General features: G+C 41.7%; 1 protein-coding gene and 1 pseudogene across 5 annotated transcripts in view; one reads left to right on the forward strand and one right to left on the reverse strand.

The window, feature by feature from the left end:
- The window catches only part of MYO3B (myosin IIIB), a 494,519-nt gene that overhangs the window by 430,579 nt on the left and 38,346 nt on the right, over positions 1-25,594 (forward strand). The window lies entirely within an intron of this gene.
- On the reverse strand, positions 13,549-14,174 carry LOC111522157 (annotated as a pseudogene).

Here is a 25,594-nt window from a genome sequence, read left to right on the forward strand (position 1 = left end):
TGCAATTCTGGGAGGATTATAACATCTATGACTGCATCAGGAACCTTGCTTGGGCATAGGGTAATGTCACCAAAGAATCTATGAATGTCATCTGGAAGATGACACTGAAGAGGTTCGTCCATGACTTTAAAGAATTTGCCAACATTGCAAAAATCAACAAGGCTGTGGTTGAGATGGCCAACAACTTTAACCTGGGTGTGAATAAGAATGAGATTGGGAGCGTCCAGAAGTGATTCCTGAGGAATTAACTAATAATTAGTTATTGGAACTGGAACAAGAACATGCAGCTGAAGAAGAGGCAAGAGAAAAGGAAACTTCAGGAGAAGATGAAAAAAAGAACTCCCAAGAAAATTGAGGCTTTAGCAGAAGTTTTGCAGACCTCAACAAGCTCCATAAAAAGTTTGACATCATGGACCCCAGCACTGAAAGGTTTTCAATAATACAGAGGAATGTTCATGGTGTATTTGCTTACAAGAAAATCTATAATGAAAAAAAGAAACAAACCAAGTAAACCACTATGGACGTATTTTTGAAGAGTGACACCACTTCCTCAAGAAGAGCTCCAGGCAGGCCATTTAGGAGGTGTTTCAGAAGGCATTGTTATCGTAGGAGATGATAGATCCGTGCATGTTCTTGCCTCTGAAGACACTCTAGTAGGACAAGATATGGAGGTAGAAGACAATGATATTGATGATCCTGACCCTGTGTAGGCCTAAGTTAATGTCTATGTTTGTATGTTAGTGTTTTAACAAAAGAAGTTTCAGAAGTTAAAAAAAAAAAAGGTTTTTAAAATAGAAAAAAGCTTATAGAATAAAGATATAAAGAAAATGTTTTTGTACAGCTGTACAATGTGTTTATGTTTTGAGCTAAGTGTTATTATGAGTCAAAACATTTAGAAAATTTAAGTTTATAAGGTTAAAAAGTTGCAGTAAGCTAAGGTTAATTTATTATTGAAGAAAGAAAAATTTTTAAATAAATTTAGTGTAGTCTAAGTGAACAGGGTTTATAAACTCTGGTAAAATAATGTCCTTCACATTCACTCACCACTCACTCACTGACTCACCCAGTGCAACTTCCAGTCCTGTAAGCTTCATTTATGTCAAGTACCCTATACAGATGTACCATTTTTTATCTTTCATATCATGTTTTTACTGTACCTTTTCTAAGTTTAGATACATAATGCCATCGTATTGTAATTGCCTATTGTATTCAGTACAATAATACGATGTACAGGTTTGTAGCCTAGGAGCAAAGGCTGTACTGTGTTAACCTAGGTATGTAGTAGGCTGTACTGTCTAGGTTTGTGTAAGTTCTCTATGAAGTTTACACAATAACAAAATTGCCTAACAACACATTTCTCAGAACATTATCCCCGTCATGAAGTGACATATGCCTGTTCCCCGTCATGAAGTGACATATGCCTGTATATGAGTGATATGGGAAGTTATTTTCCAGGACCAAAGTCTTGTTACAGTTACTTTCTCTAAACAGAACCAAAAGGAATAGGAGAGTAAATGTTTTCTATGAGTAAAGACAAAGACTTTTTTAAATGAGCTTTTTTTTTTTTTTTTTTTTTTTTAAAGACAGAGTCTTACTCTGTCCCCCAGGCTGGAGTGCAGTGGCATGATCTTGGCTCACTGCAAGCTCTGCCTCCTGGGTTCACACCATTCTCCTGCCTCAGCCTCCCAAGTAGCTGGGACTACAGGCACCCACCACCATGCCCAGCTAATTTTTTGTATTTTTAGTAGAGACGGGGTTTCACTGTGTTAGCCAGGATGGTCTCGATCTCCTGACCTTGTGATCCGCCCGCCTTGGCTTCCCAAGGTGCTGGGATTACAGGCGTGAGCCACTGCGCCCAGCCAAAATGAGGGGTTTCTTTCTCAAAAGTTCTACCTTAACTTTTCTCCTTATAGTACAAGAGTAGACACCTAAGGTCGTTGGAAGAAATGGAAATACTCGTTCATATTTTGGTTTTACATCCAGTGAAATTTCTCATGATATCCCTACCCCACCCTCACACCCCTATATTAACATATTTTTTTAAGCTGCCTGTAATGAGGGAGCCAGACTGGGAACCCACCAAATGCACCTCTCCTCACACCAGCTAAGGCTACTTTCTTCATACATTTTTCAAACATTTCCCTGCCCATTACCAGAAGTAGTATACTACATATGATTGACTGATTTTTTTTTTTTTTTTTTTTTTTTTGCCTCAAAACTCTCGGAATCTACAAAATTCAGTACCTGAAAGATCTGCCTCTTTATATTTTCCTGCATAGACAGGGGCATGGAACTGAGCTAAGAAAAATCTGGCTGAATTTGGAGAAGAAAAAGTGGTCTGCTGCAGAGAAACCCAAGAGGGGAGAGTTGGTGGTGGGGTGCTACACTTGGACACCAGATTTAGAATTGCCTGGACCATGGGTTGTGGTGTTCACAGTGGCTTCTCTCCCTCAGGCCCTCCAGGGTGCTATGGGGAGAAACACTTGGCCACGATACTCTCTACACTCACAGTCTCTCAGATTTTGGCTTGATAGTGGGATCTTAGAGTCAATTACCTTGAGAGAATATGTCTCGTTATTCAGAGGCCACAGACTCCTGCTAAAATGGGCTGGAGAAGAAAAAGGACATAATAGCAGATTTGCTCTCAACATTTAAAAGTGAACATTATCAAAGTGGGCCTTTGGATGCTTGATTACTTCTCTCTCCCAACTTGGAGCTTTGTTTTTTCCAATTGCCTCAGGTGTAGGTAATTTTTTCTTTAGGAAAATCTATTGACATAATTATAAATTTAGGTTTTTGATTGCTCTCCTTTGAGCATCAGCGGATTCCTGTGGACTTAAGAGATTGTACAGTATCAATATGTGCCTGCAATTTCAGACCTTCACAAAGGCTCATCTCATTTCCAGGAAGCCTAAAACTCTTGGGTATCTGTATTCAAGGTACATAGACCCTCTAGTATTTCTCATGATCATGCTAAATGAGTTCAAACTACTTTCTCTGAGATCAAAAATTAAAAATTAAAGAGATGCCAGGGTTGTAAACCATACTTTTTCACATTCAACGGACAAAAGAGATTTTCTGTGAAAGTATCAGGTTAATGACAAAGAGGTTAGTGACAGCAAAGGGTGGCTAACACAGTCATTGGTTGGCAGGCCTAGTGTGGAAAGGGAGGGTGCAGCAGAGCAGCACAAAGCCTTTTTTTTTTTTTTTCTTTTCTGAAAAATTCTCTCACAGATTTTCAGCCCTGTAATCATAGAACTTTAGAATTAAAAAGGATTTCAGTAATCTTCTGTTCCAGCCCTCTTGATTCAGGGGCGAGGAACTGAAGCCCAGAGCATGTGATTGGCCCAAGGCCACTACATTTCCTGGTTAACTTGCTTAAGGTCTCTTCCCCCATACTTCTGCCAAAAGAATAATGTATATACAGAACACACCAGTATTATGTATTGAGCTTAAAAACACATTAAGCTTGGTAGTAGAAATCTAGAACTAGCTGCAAATGTTTACTTCCAGAAGTTCAACCATTTTGCAATAAACATGCAGTTGCTTCTCAACTCAAGGCAGTATATTCCATTATTAAACACGTACTCCCTACCAAGCATTATCTTATACACGTTATCTTATTCAATTCCCACAATAATCCTGTTGAAGTTTATTTTTTAATTCCCACCTACAATGTGGAAAGTGAGGTATGAAGAGTTAAATCATTTGCCCAAAATCCCATACCCAGTGCTGGGATTGCAACCAGATCTACCTGAGCCAAAGCCCTCACCATAACCATATCACTAAAATTGTTCTCATATGTGCCATTCTGTTGATAGAGGTGCTTTTTGAGGATGTTTCAGGCATTGCAGGGTAGAAATATCCCTAAAAAGCTTTATATTATGGTGAAGTTGGTGGTAAAGGGCCAACCTGGCAATACTAATGAGGCTGTCCTTCAAAGACATAGGATTCAAGTGAAAGTTTCTCTTTAATAAGCCCATTGCCTACACCCTGGGTGAAGAGGAACGAGAACCAATGATTTGCAGAATTTTGGGGCAAGAAGAGAGATTAGAAAACCTCCCCAAACACCTCAATAAACCCATGAGAAAACCAGAGCTCAGAGAAATTAAGAGCCTTGCCAACATTTCTAGGTTAAAACAAAATGAGTGAATGGATTGGCAGGCAAAGAGAAAAGAAGGCAATTCACATTTATTGAGCACTTACTGTGTACCAGGCCCTGTCCCTGGGTGCTGTTTGAATTTCCTTTCTTTTCATCTGTCTCCTTCACTGACCATAAGGTTCATGAGGGCAGGGTAGGGATCATGTCCATCCTGTTTAGTGAAGTATCCTTGGTGCCCATCACATGGCCATGGTAGATGCTCAATAAATATTTCTGACTGTTGGAATACATTAATGAATGAATCACCAACTCTAAGGAGTCTTATCATCTCTTACATATCTCTCTCTCTATCTATATAGATAGATATATCTATCGATACATATACATATGTAGATATATAGACAGATATATCTATATCTGTTTTATGAGATAGCTCTCATATCTAGATATCTAGATCTATATATAGATATATATAGATAAATATAGAGAGATTATATACCTAAATAGATAGATAGATGGATACATAGATCTCTAGATAAATCTATTTACATCTCTTTCTATACATAGATCTATCTGTCTATAGTGAGAGGAGGAGATAGATTTCTAGAAAGAGAGACAGTGAGCCAGCCTTGCCCTGTTGCCCAAGGTGGAGTGTAGTGGCATGATCATAGATCACTGCAACCTCAAATTCTTAAACTCAGGCGATCCCCCCACCTCAGAATCCCAAGTGACTGGACTACAGGAACTTGCCACCACACTTGGCTAATTTTTTAAAATTGTTTTTTTGCAGAGACAAGGTCTCACTATGTTGCCCAGGCTGGTCTTGAACTCCTGGGCTCACGCAATCCTCCCACCTTGGCTTTCCAAAGTGCTGGGGTTATAGGCATGAGCCACCACCACGCCTGGCCCCATCTCCATTTTATAAATAAGAAAACCAAGGTGCAGTGACCCAAAGCAACTTACCCAGGTTCATAGAGTTTACCTAAGTCAGTTGATTGCAAGGTGCATAGCCCCTTGTATACAACAGCACAGAAAAGCTACATCACCAGGCTGATAAGCGGATCTGAATATTAGCTAACACTGGCTCTCTCCTGCCTCTTAGCAAGAGCTGGAGAACAAAGACCCAAGTGAGGTCTGTTAGTCCTAAGATGTTGTTATTATCACAATACATACTGGGATCTACTTATAGTATGCTGTGAGACATCATAAGTAATTAAATGAGAACTGCACATCTTAAAATAAATGAGCTGTATACACTTGAACATGATGCAGCCTTGGCCTTCCACTGTTTTGTTTACAGCTCTCTCTGATGTTCACCTTAGTAGTGATTAGGAGCATCTGCAAGATTTTCCTGTATCATGAAACATCCGAACATTTTTCCTAGAGAATCTTTGTTGTTTCTTGGAGCTCACTGATATTATACATTCTGATATTCAAAAAGACACTGTCACCAACTGTCAGTGGTGTCAGCCCAGCATTCCTTCTCTTCCACTTTGATCATGTTACCTTCCTTCTTATGGAAAATTATACCCTAACATACACACTGTGGTTCTGATGGGGCTGTCAGGCATATTACACTAAACCCTGGCCAGAACTTTGGGTATGTGACCCAAGCTCATCTATCCGAATCAACTATCTCCCTGATCACTGTAATTGGTCCAGAGTAGGACAAATGCCTCAAGTTAGGCTTCTCTGAGACTTTATATATGGCTACCCCTTGACCTCCAAATCCCATCCTCCTGCCCTGTCATTTCTACCACCACCACCATGGCCAACTAGAGGAAGGCTGTATGAAGTTTAAAAAAAGTATGGTCAGTGCATGGCGAAGCTGAGGAGAAGAGAGCAAAGATGAGAGATGAGGAGAGGAGAGACTCTAGGCTTACACAGGACAGCAGAGAGAGAAGATGCAGATTATATGATTTTAGTCCCTGGAATACCTGAAGCCAGCTCTTCTAGTAAGCCAGTGTTTCCTATGTTGGGTAAACACATTTGCAGTGGTTTCTGTCATTTGCAACTAACAGACATCTAACAAATTTTCTAATAGCAAATAGGAATTTTACCACAGGTTTCAGGGGGGACAGGAACATGACGGCTAACTTTGTGCTGCAAATTCATTGCCTGAGGCTGGCAGGGCCTGAACATCCCACCCAGTAGCAGATGTGTTGAGGTAAACTGTGCCACAAGCTAAGACTTACCCTTTGTGTGCAAATCCCAGTCCCATCTGTATTTCAGCCACCACCTCCTCCTTGCAGCCTTTCCTACCTTGCTTTTCTCTGGTTGTTCCAATCTGCTCAATGAGTGTGCACTCTTTCGCAGCACAGAAACACACCCTTGTTGCTGTCACTTTCCTCTCTACTTTCCTGAAGGCAGCAACTACCAAGTACAGCAGGTAATCATTAAATCCTCATTGGCTGCTCTTGACCCAGCTGAATTTGGGGTGTGAAGAGGACCTACGGACCATGTCGTGCCCCAGGCTTCTGAGAAAGAACCTGTGCAGGAGAGGGATATAGACATGGGCTCCGGAGCCTGATGATCACATCTGGCTCGGACATTGATGAGCCATGGGATCTCAGGCAAGGAAGTTACTTACCCTCCCCAAACCTGAGTTTTGATTTTTGTAAAATAGGAACAGTAACCGTCATTTTGCAGGGTTGTGGTGAGGAGTAAAGATAGTACATGCCAGTCACACCAGGTAGGGGGTGCTCCAAAAATGATAGTTCTTGCACTACTGCCTTAACTAAAGACAGCCAGATGATTGATGGGAATCTTGTGGCCTCTGGAAACATGAGTTGTCTGGTGCAGCCTTAGATGAGGAAGACCGAATTATGAGGTAGAAGCCATTATTAGCCTTATGTCTCTGCTGCATCTTAATTTTGCCCCTCTTCTCCTTGTTTACTGTTATTCTCTAAGTGCTTGTTTTTGTTTTTGTTTTGTTTTTGTTTTATGAAACAGACCTGTTACTCAGGGTCTCACTCTGTTACTCAGGCATGAACATGGCTCACTGCAGCCTGGAACCCCCAGATGCAAGCAATCCTCCCACTTCAGCCTCCTGAGTAGCTAGGAGCAGGCACACGCACTGCCACGACTGGCTAATTTTTGTGTTTTTTGTAGGGATGGGGTCTTGTCATGTTACCCAGGCTAGTCTTGAACACCTGGGCTCAAGCAGTCATCCTGTCTTGGCCTCCCAAGGTGCTGGGATTATAGGCGTGAGCCACCATGCCTGGCTTCTGAGTGCTTTAAGGGTATTCCCAGCTATCCAAGGTCCCCCAGCTCCAAAAAGCATGCCATCTGTGCCTTCGTAGGCTTCCCTTCTCACTGTTATTCCAACCAACCTTTCCCCTTGCTCAGCTAGCCTAATGAATGAATGAGGCTTCTGTGGTTGCAGTTGCTAAGGAATCCACCCTCCCAAATGTGGCTGTATCTTAGTGAGGACCTTTTAAAGTCAAAATACCTGAATCCAGGTGTTTCCAACATTTTCACCATCTATTACACCTTTTATTATTCTCTCTCTTGTTGATGCTATATTTCGAAATGGATGTCTTCTCCCAAGGGTAGGATTTGTTTAATAAAATTAATTTTCCCACTTTATTAATTATAGGAATGGTTACCATTAGGGCTTGCCCAAGAGCATGATACAGTCTGTGTTACCACACAGAGTAAGTTAATTTCTGGCCAAAAGGAAAAAAAAATTTTGAAGTACTAATTAACCTGTTTGTGATTCTGGCTGGGTTTGTTGTAATACTGCAAATAATTCAAGTGCCATCACAACCTTTCTGAGGGGCACCCCTACCTGAACTCCTCCTAAAGCTGTCACTTCAGGTAGAGGCCCTGGAGAGGACTGGCCCATGAGCCCCTTACCTGGTAGGTGGTCCCTCTTTGACTGTTACCATTTCCAGCCCCTCTGCTTTCTCCTCACCAGAGCTGGCTTTTACCTGAGTTCATCTGGGTCTCAGAGTACAACGTAAATTGTGCAGAACAATGTTTCTAACTGTTCCACATACCTACACATTACCACGCAGTCATAATTGGACTTGATTTGGCCATGAAATTCCTTAATTCTCGCTACATGGTTTCTCCCACTCATAAGGTTTATAGGGGGAAGAACAACTCATTTAAATAGGCATGTCTTCCTCTGTTCTTTTTCCATCCTCTGCTGCCAAAGCACCACTACCCTACAAACCTCCCGCTGCCCCCCAGGGCCTAGAGAAGGCCCTTTAAGGGGATAAGAAATGATGCATTTTGTAGGAAGCAACCTCCAAGCTGAGTTAGGTGAAAGAAGCCATTGTTCTTAACACGCACAGTCACCAGCCACAGGCCTGTAAAATAAGCTTAGATTCCTTCAGAAAAGGAGTCTCTTTGAGCAGCCTAGCCCCTTCTAACTAGGTGTACTATCTTCACCTCTTCTTGACCCTCGTGAAGTTGGTTTTCTGTCTACACATGTCTCTGCTTAGGCAAGAAAATATGACTGGGGTGGAGAATCTCCATTTCAGGAGTGTAGTGCCAGAATTCTGGGCTGTCCAATGTTTACCTTGCCTTACTCACAGCATCCCTGTCTTCCTTGGGAAATCTCACTGTCTAGGTGGGAAGTAGGCTCCATGTTGTCTCTCTCTCACTACAGAGCCACCATGGAACAAAACCTTGAAAGAGGCCCTGCCTCGAGAGCAGCCTGGCCAACATGATGAAACCTCAGCTCTACTAAAATACAAATAAAATTAGCCGGGCACGGTGGCTCACCTGTAATCCCGGCTACTCAGCAAGCCGAGGCAGGAGAATCGCTTGAGCCCGGGAGGCAGAGGTTGCAGTGAGCCGAGATTGTGCCACTGCACTCCAGCTTGGGCGACAGAGGGAGACTCTGTCTCAAAAGAAAAAAAAAAAAACAGAGGCCCTGCCAAGCTGGTGCTCCTCCCAGACTCTTCAGCCAACCAAGCAAGGAGATGTGGAGGTTGGAGAACAACAGCAGCAAGGCCTGTTTCTATTGCCTGGCCCTCCAGAGTATCCCTGGATCCTGCCTATTGTCCACACTGGGTTCTCTACCCTCTCATCAATTCTATGAGTCCCTGATTTCCTTCCAGTGAATTTCCTTTTTGCATAAGATGGTCTCAATTGTTCTCACCCTGTCTAGTGGCTAGGGAAAAAAAGAAAAGACGGTCTCAGTTTCTGATGACTACAGTCATGAACCCTAACTGATTGTGGTATTATCCTCAAGGTGAATGAATCTTCTGGACAAGTAGATATAATAACATCTATTATTAGTGTCTCTGTTGCCAACATTTCTGGCTCTGTCTTTTGCTGTTTACTGCTCACTTAACTAAAAAGCTCCACATTCTAATACAATGAATTGGAATAAGATGGCTAGAGAAATCAGGACAATATCAGAGTAGGAAACAAACAATTCTAAAGGGGTCTAGTTGTGCAACCTACTTCTCAACATAGCACCTAAACATCATAATTATAGCGTTTGGGGACAGCTAAAATGATTGATTTTCCAGAAAATATCTGTTGTTTAATTACAGGATCATATGGGTCTTTTGGCAACCAACAGATGCCAAAACAGACTTTAAGCACCATCTTGAGAAACTTGTGATTTGCTTAGTGTGCTTTTAATTTAAAGCATATGGTTTCACATTCAACTGCAGTGTCCAAAATGAAGACATTAGCAATGAATCACTCTATTGGAGAAAATGCAGTGCTCGCGGACCAGGTCTTTCGGTCTGTGTACTCAAATGGTTCTGTTTAGAGGCATAAACACAAAGCAGCTCTGCCTGCTTCAGCCGGCTGTTCCTGGGATTCATGAGACATCAAAGGGCCTCACGAACGAATTCCCCTGCAATGCACAGTGCTTGGCACCATGGCCTGCCTCCATCTGAATAAACAGAGTGCAGTTTGGTCACTGGAAACTAGGATTAGAATGATCAGAAGGCCGAAAAGATCATTTATTTTGTGGCAACTTTTCCTTTTTGAATCTCTCAGCCTTCCAGCTTAGTCTGACACTTCAGGCCCTTGGGGAATCCAACTATCCTGTGTGGAAATTCAGAACTGCAGCCTTTATACTAAGAACCACGCTATGGCTACAGGCCACAGACCTGAGTCCATTGGGACCACATGTGGTCTACCTGCTGGTGAGGGATGGCAGTAAGGACACAGAGTGTAGTTGTAAGGATGTGGGCTCTGGACTTACATGGCCCAAATTTGTATCAACAAGCCATTTCCAAGTTATGTGAACTTGGGTAAAGGAGTCCTGGGCTTCAGTTTCAGAATCTATAAAATGGTCATAACAGTACAAACCTTTCAGAGTTGTTACAGGAATTAAATGAAAGTACCCATGTCCAGAGCTAAGCTAAGAATCTAGTACATAGAAAGCTATAAAAATATAGTTAACCATTATTGTTACAATTATTATTAGAAATGGGTCCTGCCTCTTTGCCTCAAGTCCTTTCACACCTCTGCTTAAATTCAATGCACATTTAATGAAGTGCCTACTGCAGGTCAGGTCCGGTGTGTTAGACGCTTTTGCGTACTTCTCAGAGTGCTGTATGGCTTGAAAAATCGCTTTTGTATTTCTCTGTTCATTTTCTTCAGTGTTTCCACCCATCCTGTCTTCATTTCACCCTACAGGACATTCTCCCTCACTCCTCATTGTGTTCTTAGTCATTCTCTATCTCTGCACCACACAGTAGTAAGGACTACATCAAGCTAAAGCATAGAATACTGTTAGTACTGGTAGCACCCATTTGACTATACTCCAGGCAGTTACATCAAAGGAGAGGCATTTCAGAAAGTGTATCCAATTTGTTTTATTTTCCAAAGTGAGCTCTGGGTAGAAAATCTGTTACTCCCAAAGATTTGCAGTAGCTCTTTACATATTAGGCACAGTAATCTGCTGTCAAATATAGCCGTTCCAAGTATTTTTTTTCTATTTGTTATCGCTTGTTTGTTTTTACTGTTAAAAGGGTTTGTTGTTGTTGTTTTTTTTTTTTTTTTTTTTTTTTTTTTTTTTTTTTTTTTTTTTTGCCGGTAATCCCGTAATCCCAGCACTTTGGGAGGCTGAGGCAGGCGGATCATTTGAGGTCAGGAGTTTGCAACCAGCCTGGTCAACATTGTGAAACCCCGTCTCTACTAAAAATACAAAAAATTAGCCAGGCATGGTGGCGGGCACCTGTAATCCCAGCTACTTGGGAGGCAGAGGCAGGAGAATTGCTTGAACCTGGGAGGCGGAGGTTGCTCCAACCTTGGCGACAGAGTGAAACTCCAGCCCAGGAAAAAAAAAAGGTTTTTTTGATGTACTCAGCTCAGTATTTTAGAGTGCTCACCCTTAGCCTCATGCTTAGAAAAATCTTTCCCACCCTGTGATTACATATTCACCCATATTTGCTTTTATCACTTTTCAAATTTTTTAATATTTAGATTTAATACAAATATCCTTAAAATGTTTATCTTTAAACTGTCTAGGATTTATCTGGCAAAAATTATTAACATCGTAAGGCAGCCATGATTGTTGATTATTTTCCCTTCCTGGAGATATTGCCTTGCTTCTTACGGCAGTGATGGCTCTGGGAAGGCAGTAATGAAGGAATGCAGAAATGGTCCACTGGATATAAACAGCAGAGAACTCTGAAGATAAGCCCTTCCTTGTTTTTTTTTTTTTAATTATTATTATTAGTTTATTAGTTTATTAGTATCATCTAGGACTCAGATGTTCATATTCTTCCTGAAATTACATAAACAAATGCAAATGGAAATAATCCAAGTCAAAATTATATAACAAAACAACACTCCATCACAAAAGCATGTAAAATTATAAGAACGTGGCCAGGCGTGGTGGCTCACGCCTGTAATCCCAGCACTTTGGGAGGCCGAGGAGGGCGGATCACCAGGTCAGGAGATTGAGACCATCCTGGCTAACACGGTGAAACCCCATCTCTACTAAAAAATTACAAAAAATTAGCTGGGCGTGGTGGCAGGCGCCTGTAGTCCCAGCTACTCGGGAGGCTGAGGCAGGAGAATAGCGTGAACCCAGGAGGCCGAGCTTGCAGTGAGCCGAGATCGTGCCACTACACTCCAGCCTGGGCGACAGAGTGACACTCCATCTCAAAAAAAAAAAAAAAATTATAAGAATGCTACTTTAAAATACTGGCACTTTAAGAAAACGATAATCTCGAAAACCACAAAATTGCCAAATTGTTCCCTAAACTGCTAAGCAGATAAACATGACTAATGAATGAGTTTGGGTTTTGTAAACAAAAATCATTCAAATAAATTGAATAATTCATACTGAAATGCAAAGTTTAAGTGCCTTCCTCCTATCTACTTGGATTTATAAAGGGGCAAACCATAATATAGGAAATGTATACCCTATTTGAAAAGCTGGCCCAATTAATTAAAAATACTTTTAATGGAAAGTCTCATTTCCTGAGTGTCCATATTTAGATAAATGGGAAAAGACATCTATAGCCAGCATTTTCATAGTCTTCACGGAGACTAATGTCAACAAAAAATTTAATTTGGCGGTCTTGTATTTTAAGCTCACACTTTTGGGGATACATTCTCAGGTCTTCTTTAATATGAGAACTGCAAAATATCACTGCCATTACATGGTAATGGGAGTTAAAGAATACAGTCCTCATGTAAAGGATAGAGCATCCTTTTCTGTTAGTTCTTCAAGGACAGACTTTCAAAATGTTTCTTCTAATAATCCCATGCTGTGAGTACATTGATTACTCTTCAGTTTGTAAATATAAGTGGGCTATGTGAAATTTCTTAACTGATCAAGATTTTGGATTTTCAGTTATGGATGAAAACTATCTCAACTTAACTTTACCCCCATTATGATATGCAGGGTGTGTAGACAAAAGCTTGTTACCAGCTAACTATATGAAAGAATAAACACGGTAATAATTCATGTGATTCAAAATGGGCAAAAGCAAAAGACTAGCTTCCCCTCAAGAAGAAAAATTTCAGGCCTATGAAAAGGACAATACTAATAAAAAAAAATTGTATTTACTTAAAAGCATTCAGAATGTCAACAAAACAGCTGCAGCTTTTTTTTGTTTTTTGTTTTTTGCAATTACAAAGTGGTATTCAGTTAACAGAACAACAATTATTTCATATAAGCTGCATCAGAGACAACTACAGATAAAAAACTATCATCCCCATAGATAACTAATTTGTGCTGTGCAGCAACAAGAACCTGCTTTAGATTTCCATGCCAGTTTACAACCCCCATACTGCACCAGGCAAGGTTAATGGCTATTGAAAATACCACCAGGACAGGGCTCTCTAAAGACACATTTGGTAGTGTGTTAACTATACAAAAAAAGACACTGTACAGTGTAAAAACAAATCTTACACAGGCTTACATTTTAATTTTTTTTCTTTAAAAGGAGTGAGTTGTGTACAGGGGGGTTAAATGCTTTATGGACAAGGAAGAAAACTAGGCTAGAACCAACTTATTCATCATCATCATCATCTTCATCTTCCTCCTCATCATCATCCTCTTCATCTTCCTCATCTTCCTCCTCCTCCTTCTTTTTCTTGCTTTTTTCAGCCTTGACGACTCCCTCTTTTGCTGCATCAGGCTTTCCTTTAGCTCCATATGCAGCAGTATCCTTTTCGTATTTTTGCTTCAGCTTGGCAGGCTTCTTCTCACAAGGCTGCTTGTCATTTGCAGCAGTGTTATTCCACATCTCTCCCAGTTTCTTCACAACATCACCAATGGACGAGCCAGGATATTCTCCTTTGATTTCTGGGCGATAGAGCAGAACAGGAAAAAGGCTGAAGGAGGCCTCTTGGGTGCATTGGGATCCTCGAACTTCTTTTTTGTCTCCTCTTTAGGAGGGATAGAGGTTTTCATTTCTCTTTCATAATGGGCCTTGCCCACCTTTGCCATATCCTCAAATTTTCCTTTCTCTTTAGCAGATGTAGTCTTCCACCTCTCTGAGCACTTCTTAGAAAACTCTGAGAAGTTGACTGAGGCGTGTGGGTGCTTCTTCTTACGCTCCTCCTGACGAGTTTGCACAAAAAATGCATATGATGACATTTTGCCTCGCTGCTTGTTAGGGTCTCCTTTGCCCATGTTGAGTTATTTTTCCTCAGCGAGGCATAGAGTCGCCCAGTGCCCATCTGGTTCTCACTTGCCCTGGCACTGTCTCTATGGAGCTCAATGTACTGCAGTGGCTGTGAGAGTGGGAGCCAGGCACAGCCTCCTCACCCTGTCCGCTCTGTAACATTACCCTTCCTTGTTTTTATATGGTTTAATGATTTGTAGCGATATACTGTAATAACTTAGCCTTTTAATTTGGGTTTTCTGCTGCACTTATAACAACGTTTTGAATACAGAGTGCATCACTGTTAATTAATAGGATTTATCTTCTCAAGTGTGCTAGGGCAGGAAAAAAAGTTAAATTCACTCTTAGGTCCTTTTCACTTTTTGCTTCTCCTGTTCCCACTCCAGCCAAGTCTTTCATCACCTCGGTTGGACTATTATAATGTCTTTTTTGATTCTCTTCTTTCTCTCTCTCCTCTAAATTATTCTGCATGCCACTGCCAATTACTATATGTCATCCTCCTGATCAGAAGCTCCAATGTCTCCCCAGAGCCCATGGGATAAAAGACAAAATCTTAGCCGGGCGCGGTGGCTCAAGCCTGTAATCCCAGCACTTTGGGAGGCCGAGACGGGCGGATCACGAGGTCAGGAGATCGAGACCATCCTGGCTAACACGGTGAAACCCCGTCTCTACTAAAAATACAAAAAACTAGCCGGGCGAGGTGGCGGGCGCCTGTAGTCCCAGCTACTCCGGAGGCTGAGGCAGGAGAATGGCATAAACCCGGGAGGCGGAGCTTGCAGTGAGCTGAGATCCGGCCACTGCACTCCAGCTCGGGCGACAGAGCAAGACTCCGTCTCAAAAAAAAAAAAAAAAAAAAAAAGACAAAATCTTTAAGAATGACTTCCACCAGGTGCGGTGGCTCACACCTGTAATCCCAACACTTTAGGAGACTGAGGCAAGTGGATCACCTGAGGTTGCGAGTTTAAGACCAGCCTGACTAACATGGAGAAACCCTGTCTCTAGTAAAAATACAAAATACAAGATTAGCCGGGCATGGTGGTGCATGCCTGTAATCCCAGCTACTTGGGAGGCTGAGGCAGGAGAATCACTTGAACCTGGGAGGCAGAGGTTGTGGTGAGCCAAGATCACGCCATTGCACTCCAGCCTGGGCAACAAGAGCGAACTCTGTCCACACACACACACACACACACACACACACAAAGACTTCCAAACCTTCACAATCAAACATTATTTTCCTAAAATCTCCACTTCCCCGCCCCTGAAATCAGTGGTGATACTAGGGGAAGGCCTGTGGGCACCTTAAGCACCCTGAGAATACATTTACTTAGGTCCATGAAACCCACCCCCCCATACAAGTATTAGTATTGTTTGAAATTGAAAGTATTAATTGCCCATATAAGTGTGAAAGAAAGCATCTTTAGGAAACTGCTATTTTGAAAAAAATCTAGTAGCATATTATCCAAGAAAATACAAAATACAACTGGGCACGGTGGCTCATGCCTGTAATCCCAGCACTTTGGGAGGCCGAGGCGGGTGGATCACCTGAGGTCAGGAGTTTGACACCAGCCTGACTAACATGGAGAAACCCCGTCTCTACTAAAAATACAAAACTAGCCAGGTGTGGTGGCACATGCCTGTAATCGCAGCTACTTAGGGAGGCTGAGGCAGGAGAATCACTTGAACCCGGGAGGCGGAGGTTGCGGTGAGCCGAGATCATGCCATTGCACTCCAGCCTGGGCGACAAGAGTGAAACTCCATCTCAAAAAAAAAAGAAAAAGCAAAAGAAAATACAAAATACTAAGCATTTGCTATATAAGCCATTTGATAGCCCATAGAATATTTCTTTTATTCTAAAAGATTGTTTCTCTAAACATCTTAAAACTTTCATATTTTTTCTCTTCTCGTTATTCTGATGGCATAGTGTCGCTGACATCCCCGGATTTCATAGATGAAAGAGTCACGCAAACATCAGCCACCTTTTCTTACCACAAAATAGGAAAACAGTAGTTATTCCCAGTGCAACTGTCTTTGGGATTTAGGATGACAGTTGTCTACTTCATATTGGGTAAAGGTTTTGTGTGCTTTTAGGCAAAGGTTTTGTGTAATCATTCAAGAAAATTTTTGGTTTCGTTTTTAAAATGCTTAGAAAAACATAAATATTCATCAATAGAAACTTGTTAACATAATGGTACATCCATAAAGTGGAATACTATGGAACCATGAATAAGAATGACATAGCTATATCATCATGGACCACATAACAATGTTGTGATCAATAATGAACCACATATAGGATGGTGGCCCCATAAGATTGTAATACCATATTTTTGCTGTACCTTTTCTAAGTTTACATATGTTTAGATACACAGTTTTTTACCACTGTGTTATAATTGCCTATAGTATTGAGTACGGGAACATGCTATACAGGTTTTTAGCCTAAGAGCAACAGGTTATACCAAATAGCTTAGGTATCTAATAGACTATACCATCTATGTTTGTGTAAGTACACTATAAGTTATTCCAACGAAGACAAAATTGTCTAATGGCACATTTCTCAGAACATATCCTCGTTGTTAAGTGATGCTTGACTTTATGCAAAGGCCTCCATGTTATATTGAAATATGAAAAAAGCAAGGCACAGAGTGTGTAAATGTGCTCACATTTGAGGGTTTTGTTTTTATTTTTATTTTTGCTTTACAGGCAGGAGATGTAGCCTTAGAATTTTATGTATATAGAATAGTTCACACAAGACAGCAATGGCAACAGTTTCCTCTGGAGCAAGGGCTAGGGTTCTGGGGAGGACTTATTTATTCATCATCTTTTGTGCTATTGAACTTTTTTTCTATACCTAAAGTGTGTGAATTTTTTCAATTAAAACTGTTAATTAAACATTTTAAAAATAAAATGTATAATGAAATTTTACCCTCATTTAATGACCCTTAAGCTAAGAGGGAAGTGAACTATATCAACAGATACAGAAACCAGCTAGGTCAGCACTTTTGAGTTAGAGAGGAACAATAATTCTTTCTGAAACAGAAGAACATTCTTCAGTGACTGCGTATCATTCAGAATTTAAGCAACAAAAAAGACAAAGCAGGGATAGAAAAGCTGTAATAATTAAAGCAACCCAATTTCCTTCCAGATATGTGGGAAAAGAAAGTAGGGCCGGGCATGGTGGCTCATGCCTGTAATCCCAGCACTTTGGGAGGCCCAGGCGGGTGGATCACGAGGTCAGGAGATCGAGACCATCCTGGCTAACACAGTGAAACCCGTCTCTACTAAAAATACAAAAAATTAGCCGGGCGTGGTGGCGGGCGCCTGTAGTCCCAGCTACTCGGGAGGCTGAGGCAGGAGAATGGCGTGAACCCAGAAGGTGGAGCTTGCAGTGAGCCGAGATCGCGCCACTGTACTCCAGCCTGGGAGACACAGCGAGACTCTGTCTCAAAAAAAAAAAAAAAAAGAAAAAGAAAAAAGAAAAGAAAGTAGAAGAGAAGGTGACTCTTAAGGAACATGGTATTCCAGAAAGAGGCCACACAATGCAGTTGCGCACATGTATAGCAAGTTAGCTGGTTCTCAAGTCTCCATTTTTGCTGATGGTAGAAAACAATCTGGTAGCTTCCAGGTAAACTCAATCACTTACAGGATTTTTCATAGTCTCTCTTTAATATAAATATTCAGTTAATTTAGGCTTCTCCTCCCTCACCCTTCTATTCTTATCCCCTTCTTAGCCAAATTTTAAAACATTTTTTACTATACCTGTTATCTGTATTTCCCCCTAGAGAACCCTTTGGGTCCTATTGCTGTCCTGAAACACATTATCAGGGTTGCCAAAGACCTCCAGGTTGCCAGATCCAGAGGGTCTTCTCTGTCGTTTTCTCATTCTGCCTCTCAGCAGGATTTGACAAGGCTGACCCATGGTTTTCTTAAACCACTCTCTTCTCAGCTTCTGTGAAGACTCACCCTTCTGGCTTTCCCCCAGCCTCATGGCTGCTTTGTTTCCTCTCAAACCTCTAAATGCCAGAGTTCCTCAGGCATCAGAGACCTTTTCTCTTCTCCCTTCACATTTACTCTCCAAGCCTGAAATTCCACTGATGTGTTGACGATGCCCCAGTTCATATGTCCAGCCCAGATTGTTTCTCTGGATTTCAGACACACACAGAGCTTCCTACTTGATATCTCCACTCAAATGTTTCCAGGGTATCCCATGCTTAGTGTGTCCAGAACTGAACTCTTGATGCCCTCAGGTCTCGAAAACCTTAATCCTCCCTTGGTATTTCCTGTTTTAGTAAGTGGCATCATGTTTGGCCAGGTGCGGTGGCTCATGCCTGCAATCCCAGCACTTTGGGAGGAAAGGGGGGCGGATCACCTGAGGTCAGGAGTTCAAAACCAGCCTGGACAACATGGTAAAACTCCATCTCTACTAAAAATACAAAAAAAAAAAAAAAAAAAAAAGAATAGTCAGGCATGGTGGCAGGCACCTGTAATCCCAGCTACTCAGGAGGCTGAGGCAGGAGAATCACTCGAACCCGGGAGGCAGAGGTTGTAGTGAGCTAAGATCATGCTACTGCACTCTAGCCTGGGTGACAGAGTGAGACTCTGTCTGAAAACAAAGGAGTGGCACCAATGTCCACCCAAGGATCCAAGCCAGAAGCCTGGAAGCCATTCTTGATGGTCTCTCCTTTCCCTCATTTTCCACATCTAGTGCATCAACAAATTCTGTTTTGACCTTCTGCATACATCTTGATTTTGTCCGTTTCTCTTCCTCTTCACTGCCACAACCCTGGTCCAGATAACCATCGCCTCTGACCTGTAGTAGCCTCCTCACTGGTCCCCTCACTTCCCCTCTTGTGTCATTACATATATGGGACCCCCACCAGAGACGGCGATCAGTGTTGAAGAAATAAACTGCTTCATGTTTTCTTTCTTCGCATTTTCCTTCCATAGCTTCCCATTGACTTTAAAAAAAAATTCAAACTCCCTCCCTGCCCATCAAAGCTCTGTATGACCTGTCCATACTCCATTTCTTCAGCTTTACCTCACATCATGATCCCCTTCTGCACTACAGTCCAGCTGCACTGGGCAGATCTGATCTGCCTCCGGGACGTGGAGATGGCATCTGCATTATGCTGTCCCCTCAGCCCGGAACACTGTTCTCATTCTTCAGACCTCAACCATCAACTCTTCAGAGAGGCCATCACCCACCACCATATCCTTGAGTTCCTTTTCCCCTGTAATTTTGACTTAAAACAACCTATTTGTTTCCTCGCCTGCAATTATTGTTTATAGTGGAACTTCATCACTAGAATGAATGAAATCTCCATGAAGTTATCAGTCATGTCTGTCTTGCCCACCTAATACATTCCTAGAAAGTGATACATGGAGGACATTCAATCAATAATGAGTATTGCTGTGGATTTAGGAATGCGTAAATATTTGCAACATTTTCTCTAACTCTGCTATGATGTTCCTTATAAAAGTAAAACACAGGCTGGGCCCAGTGGCTCACGCCTGTAATCCCAGCACTTTGGGAGGCCAAAGTGGGTGGATCACCTGAGGTCAGGAGTTCGAGACCAGCCTGACCAACATGGAGAAACGCTGTCTCTACTGAAAATATAAAATTAGCTGGGCGTGGTGGTGCATGCCTGTAATTCCAGCTACTTGGGAGGCTGAGGCAGGAGAATCACTCCACCCCTGGAGGTGGAGGTTGCTGTGAGCCCAGATCATGCCATTGCACTCCAGCCTGAGCAAAAAGAACGAAACTCTGTCTCAAAAAATAAAATAAAACAAAATAAAATACAAGTAGTAAACATGCTCTTCTCTTAATAATTATAGTCTGGGAGGAAAAGCATTCATAAGTAGAAATTTATATTCCTATTTTTCTCAGTTATAAGTCAAATTGTATGAGATTGTTGCTTTTAGATAGTTTGTGACTACCAAACAACAATTTCAAAAGGTACAAACTCACATATTTAGTTTAAGCTGTTGTATCACTTGGGATAGACTAGATTATGATGCAGAAATAAAGAATCCCCACAACTTAGTGGCTCACAACCACAAAGGTTTCTTTCGCACTTGTGCTATGCTACGTGGGTCGGCTGCGGCTCTGCTCTGTGTCCTCTTCACTCCAGAACCCAGGCTGACACAGCAGTTTTCATCTAGATCATCCTGGGGGTTATGGCAGAGACTTGGCAAACCACACTCTAGTTTCTATCTACAAATGCACATACCCTTCTGGCCCACATTTCACTGGCCAAAGGAAGTGACACAACCATTCCTGAATTCAGCAGGGTAGTGAAGTGAATCTTTCTGCTGGGAGAGGCACTTCAGGGGTAGGAACAAAAATATTTAGTGTAAAAGTAATACAGTCTATCCCAGTTAGTCTGAGCAGCTACTGTTTTCACCTGGTAGTAGCTAGCTACATTTTAGTTATTAATATACATCCTAGCAGTAAATAGGACTAGGCTTATGCCATTTAGCCTATTCATAAATGCAATATTATATAGTAAAAATACCTACATTAGTGTTCTGACCTGTGCTTAGCATTTTATAATAATGTAGGTTTCTTTTATTTAGTAGAAGCTCTAGGTAAAGGAAGAAAGCTTGTAGAAATCAGGAATTCTAAAGAATAACAGAAATCCCTCTGCTTTGCTTGTTGATTTGAAAGATATGCTTTGTGAAGAAGTAATATAATTAGGGGTCACTGACTTTTGAAGTTCTGTTTTAAATTTGTACACATTTAAGGATACCTATAGACAAAATCCAGAAATGCTTATGAAGTTGCCTGAAATTTGGGGACAGGTACACTTCTGGAGGTTTCCTATTCTAAGTTAATCCCATGATGTAAAGAATAGTTACAGGCGAGGCAGAGGTTGCAGCGAGCTGAGATCGGGCCACTGCACTCCAGCCTGGGTGACAGCGTGAGACTCCATCTCAAAAAACAAAAAAGAAAAAGAAAAAAGAAGAGTTACAGACATCAGAATGGTTTGGGAGCATATGGATTCTGGGGTAATTTTATTACTTACTTACTATGTACCTTCTCTTTCTACAAGATACAGATATTTATAATATGTAAGTGCCACAGACTTCTGAGTACAGTTCATGGGCAACGAAAGAACTGATAATCAATTAATAGACATTAAAAGGATGGTACTTTGTAAGCATTACTTTGACTTCCCAGTGGGATTATACAAGATTGAAGGATCCAGAAGTCAACCAAGAGAAGTTCCCATTAACGATGAACAGCATTTCTCTTATCCTCTCCTTTGCTTCTCCAGAGGTGGTACTTCAGATTCTTGTTACCGTTTAAATGTCCTTTGTGTAGATGCGCTCAGAAAGACATCACCCAATAGGAAAAAAACATGTAAGTTTGCTCATGGTCCCAGTATGCTTCAACTGGCTTATTCAAGTCCAGAGAGAGAGACAGAGCGAGCGAGAGAGAGAGAGAGGGAGAGAAAGAGTGTGTGTGTGTGTGTGTGTGCTTCAGCACTTCCAGCCCCTCATGAAATTAACCATTGATCTAAAAGTCAGAGATGCAAATCCAGAGAAACCTGGAAGCATTCCAGGGCCCACAATATAAAGTTAATTACCTAAGGAAAACTACAAGAAAGACTTTTGTTTTCCACCAAAATCTCCTCCCCAGGCTGTTAGCTATGTCGTACATGGGCCCAATCGATATATTAGCGCTTGAGAACCAAAGTCCCTTGGAATAAATTAATCTGTCAGGGAAAGCAATAAACAAAGAACAAATTAACATGTTTTAAGACATTGCTTAAATTTTCATAAATATAGACCTTGAGACGGGATGATGAGTTCCCAGGAGCCAAAGCTAATATTTGGTTGTAATTAAGAGTTGCTCTTTCATGTTTCTTCTGATGTAGGTGGGAAATCACCCACGTGCTTGCTGAGTTCCTTGCCCATACTTTTTCACAAATGCCACTGTTTACTTCATTAATGAGCAGTGGGTGCCTCACACATTATACTGGCATACTTAGCTTGTTTCACCTCTAGCTAACATTAACATAATGGAAAACTATACACAAATATACACACACCCACGCATACCGCACACACACGCACATGCCATACAAGCAGGTATTCCTTCAGGGATCTCCATATATTTTTAGTGGCTCAAAAGGACTTAATGGCCTAATACGTGATACACTAGACCCATCCAAGAGGCTGATGTTCACACCTCAGACCTCTGTTGCTAACAACCCCTATGTGCCCTTCACTGTGTGCAGGTGTGGAGTGAAATTGCTGACGATTAGCAGGGAGAGAGACAACTATGTAAGTTACTTATTTGTAAGGACTCATTTAAATACAAGAACCAGAAAAAATCTATCTCAAACCAGCATAGACCAAAAGACAATTTATTGGGGTCCAATGATGTCATTAGGCTGCTGTTTCTTTCTCCCTGTGGTTCAGTGCTGCTTATTCTCAGGAGGTGACATTATCAGTGCTGGTAAGGTGGCCACTGCCAGCCCTGAGCTGCATCCATGAAGAACTCAAGATCCCAAAAGACAAAGGGCTGTCCCTCTTCCAGTGTCCGTATCTCAGATCTCCTAGAGGAACTTCAACCCTGCCTGGGTCCTGTGCCCACTCCTGAACTAATTGATCACTCTGGGTGTGGAAAGGGGGGCCAGGCCCGGGACATGTGTTCAAATTGATTTGGAAAGAGGCAGACCGGGGAGATCAGCCATATCCAAATACCTGCAAAGGAAAGAGGAGACTTTACCACAGCAGAGGGGTAGAGATGTTAGGTCAAACAACCAATGCCCACCTCAAGAATTTTATTTCCAAGGCCGGGCGTGGTGGCTCACATCTGTAATCCCAGCACTTTGAGAGACCGAGGCAGGTGGATCACAAGGTCAGGAGATTGAGACCATCCTGGCTAACCCAGTGAAACCCCGTCTCTACTAAAAATATAAAAACAAAATTAGATGGGCGTGGTGGTGGCCACCTGTCGTCCCAGCTACTCAGGAGGCTGAGGCAGGAGAATGGTGTGAACCCAGGAGGTGGAGCTTGCAGTGAGCCGAGATCATGCCACTGCACTCCAGCCTGGGCGACAGAGTGAGACTTTGTCTCAAAAAAAAAGGGAATTTTACTTCCAGTGTATTTACCATGTCCAATTGCTGAATGAGCTGATTTACAGAAGAGGCCAAGATAGAGATCCTTGTGTTTATATAGCAAGTCCGAGCTCTGTTAACAAAACTGATTACCCTCTATCAGGTGGTCAAGTAACCTTCTATCAAGTTCTAAACAAAAACTCACTATAAGTCTTTAAAAACTAAAATGAGGTACCTACATATGTTTCTTTTCCCAGTTATGGTAGCTCTCTCAAATGAATTTAAATAGCTTCCTACTTCCCACTACATCTTACTTGATGGAATGTATCTGTGCTAATTATCTTATTACTTACTGTTACTAAAGCATACCCAGGAAAAACCAACAGTGTACAGTACTTTTTATCAGTTAACAACTTCTAAAATGCTAATTTCTGTGTTTGCATAATTTCATAACTCAGCACACTTGAGGATTTTGCATTTGGGTAGCAGACGAAATTTGAATTGCTTATTTTAATGTGAGATGCTTGTTCTAATTATTGAGCAATTTATATATTGTGAAGCTAGTTTATATAATTCTCAATACATGTACACAGAGCTGGAAATATGTTAATATTCTCCAAAGCTATATTATCAGGGAAAAGAGAATAGTCTCCAAACCAAGTAGTTGCAGATCCATGAAGCCAGAGGAGTCGCTGAGTCTGTTCTTTTTGGGAAGCAAGATAAGCATGGCTGGTGCTTTATTAACCTACATGTAGGGACTCAGATTTACCCCAGTGAAAGGCATGGCAAATTCATCAGGACTACAGACAAACCATGTGCTGAGATGGATGGGATTAGCAGGTCAGTCCCCTTGGCAACTGGAGGGGCACCACCTAGATCCTTATGAAGCGGAGATTTGGCTGATTAAAATTACTTGCATAACATCCATCATGTAGAAGCAGTATGTTTAACCCATGATTGGAGTAACATTTTTAAGTAAATATTCTATCAACAATGATTGGGCTTTTTTGTTTGTTTGTTTTTTAAAGGGCAAGGGCCAGACTCATTCTGGCAAAATAGAATCCCCAAAGACCAGCCCCTGGAATAACACTTACTGCAGCAAAGCTTCGTGTAAAATGTGTGTGAAAAAAAAAATGCACAAAATGCAGGTGTTGAGGACAGTGGGAATTCTACAGATTGGAAATGAAATCAGGAGTAGTTCAGTGTTTTCTCCTTGAAAGTTATATTCCTGGGGATGGGAGAGGACCAGGCAGGAGAATTCAAAAGCCTCCTACTACTGCATTCAATAAAATAAAAAGAAGACAGCATGCTAAAGAGACTAGCAATAACATTTCATAAATCTTTGAAAATAGCAACCATGGGTATAGCACAATTAATTTCTATACGCCATCTCTTGTTCATAGGGAACTTGTCAGTTTCTCCCTCCCTATAGCTTCAGTGAGGAGTTATGGATTTATTTTGCTCTGCTACAAGTGAATAGACTGAAGCAGGGTTTTTCCTCCTATGTGGACCTACATCCAAATATAGAAACTTCACGGATCAATTTTTGAATTCCATTTCCTCCTTGGCCCAAAAATGCTTCTCGAAAAATAGAAAAAATATGTTGTCTTTAGCATCCTAATGGATGTCCAGGCCAGTTCTCAGGGACACTGAGTCCTCCTCATAGAGCAGCAGTGGACTGTCTGGCCACACCTTCCCTTAATACCTGAGCAGGAGAGGAGAGCCTGGACTCAGCCACCCCTTCCCTAAAAATCTGCACTCCCACCAGTTAGCATAAACTACTGCATCGTCTTGTCTGTCACCTGTTCTACTCTTTGGTCAAGCTCCCATGAACCCAAACATTTTACAGGAAAGAGCATGACAGGGCAGGCCAACCCTGGTGGCGCAAGGGCCACCCTTAGTGTGTGTTTGCATTAAGGGGTTTGTGTGAGGTATCATCAGATCTTGGGAAAGGAAGCTTGGCAGTGCCAGTACTCAGGGCCTTAGGGACAGCAGAGCTAGTCATTGTGTCCTGACCTACAATTCCTTTTTTGTGTAAATATCTCTATCACTTTCTAACATTCTATATACCACACGTATTTATTACCCGTATTGTTTATTGTGTCTGCCCCTCATTAACTGCTAAACTCCATAAGGGCAGAGATCTTTGTTCACTACCACATCCCCAGCGTGTAGAACAAAGCCAGGCACAGAGTAGGCACTGAATAAAATCAAATGAGCAATAAGGAACAGATATCACCATCAGGGAGAAAAGGAGTCTGACACACTGACCCACACGTAGCAGTGGAGGCAGGAGTTAGAGGGAGTAATGATTCTGGGTTCAACATGACAATTGATCTTTGAGCTCATCTTACCTCACCTAG

Source organism: Piliocolobus tephrosceles, chromosome 11, assembly GCF_002776525.5.
Source record: "Piliocolobus tephrosceles isolate RC106 chromosome 11, ASM277652v3, whole genome shotgun sequence".
Classification (NCBI taxonomy): domain Eukaryota; kingdom Metazoa; phylum Chordata; class Mammalia; order Primates; family Cercopithecidae; genus Piliocolobus; species Piliocolobus tephrosceles.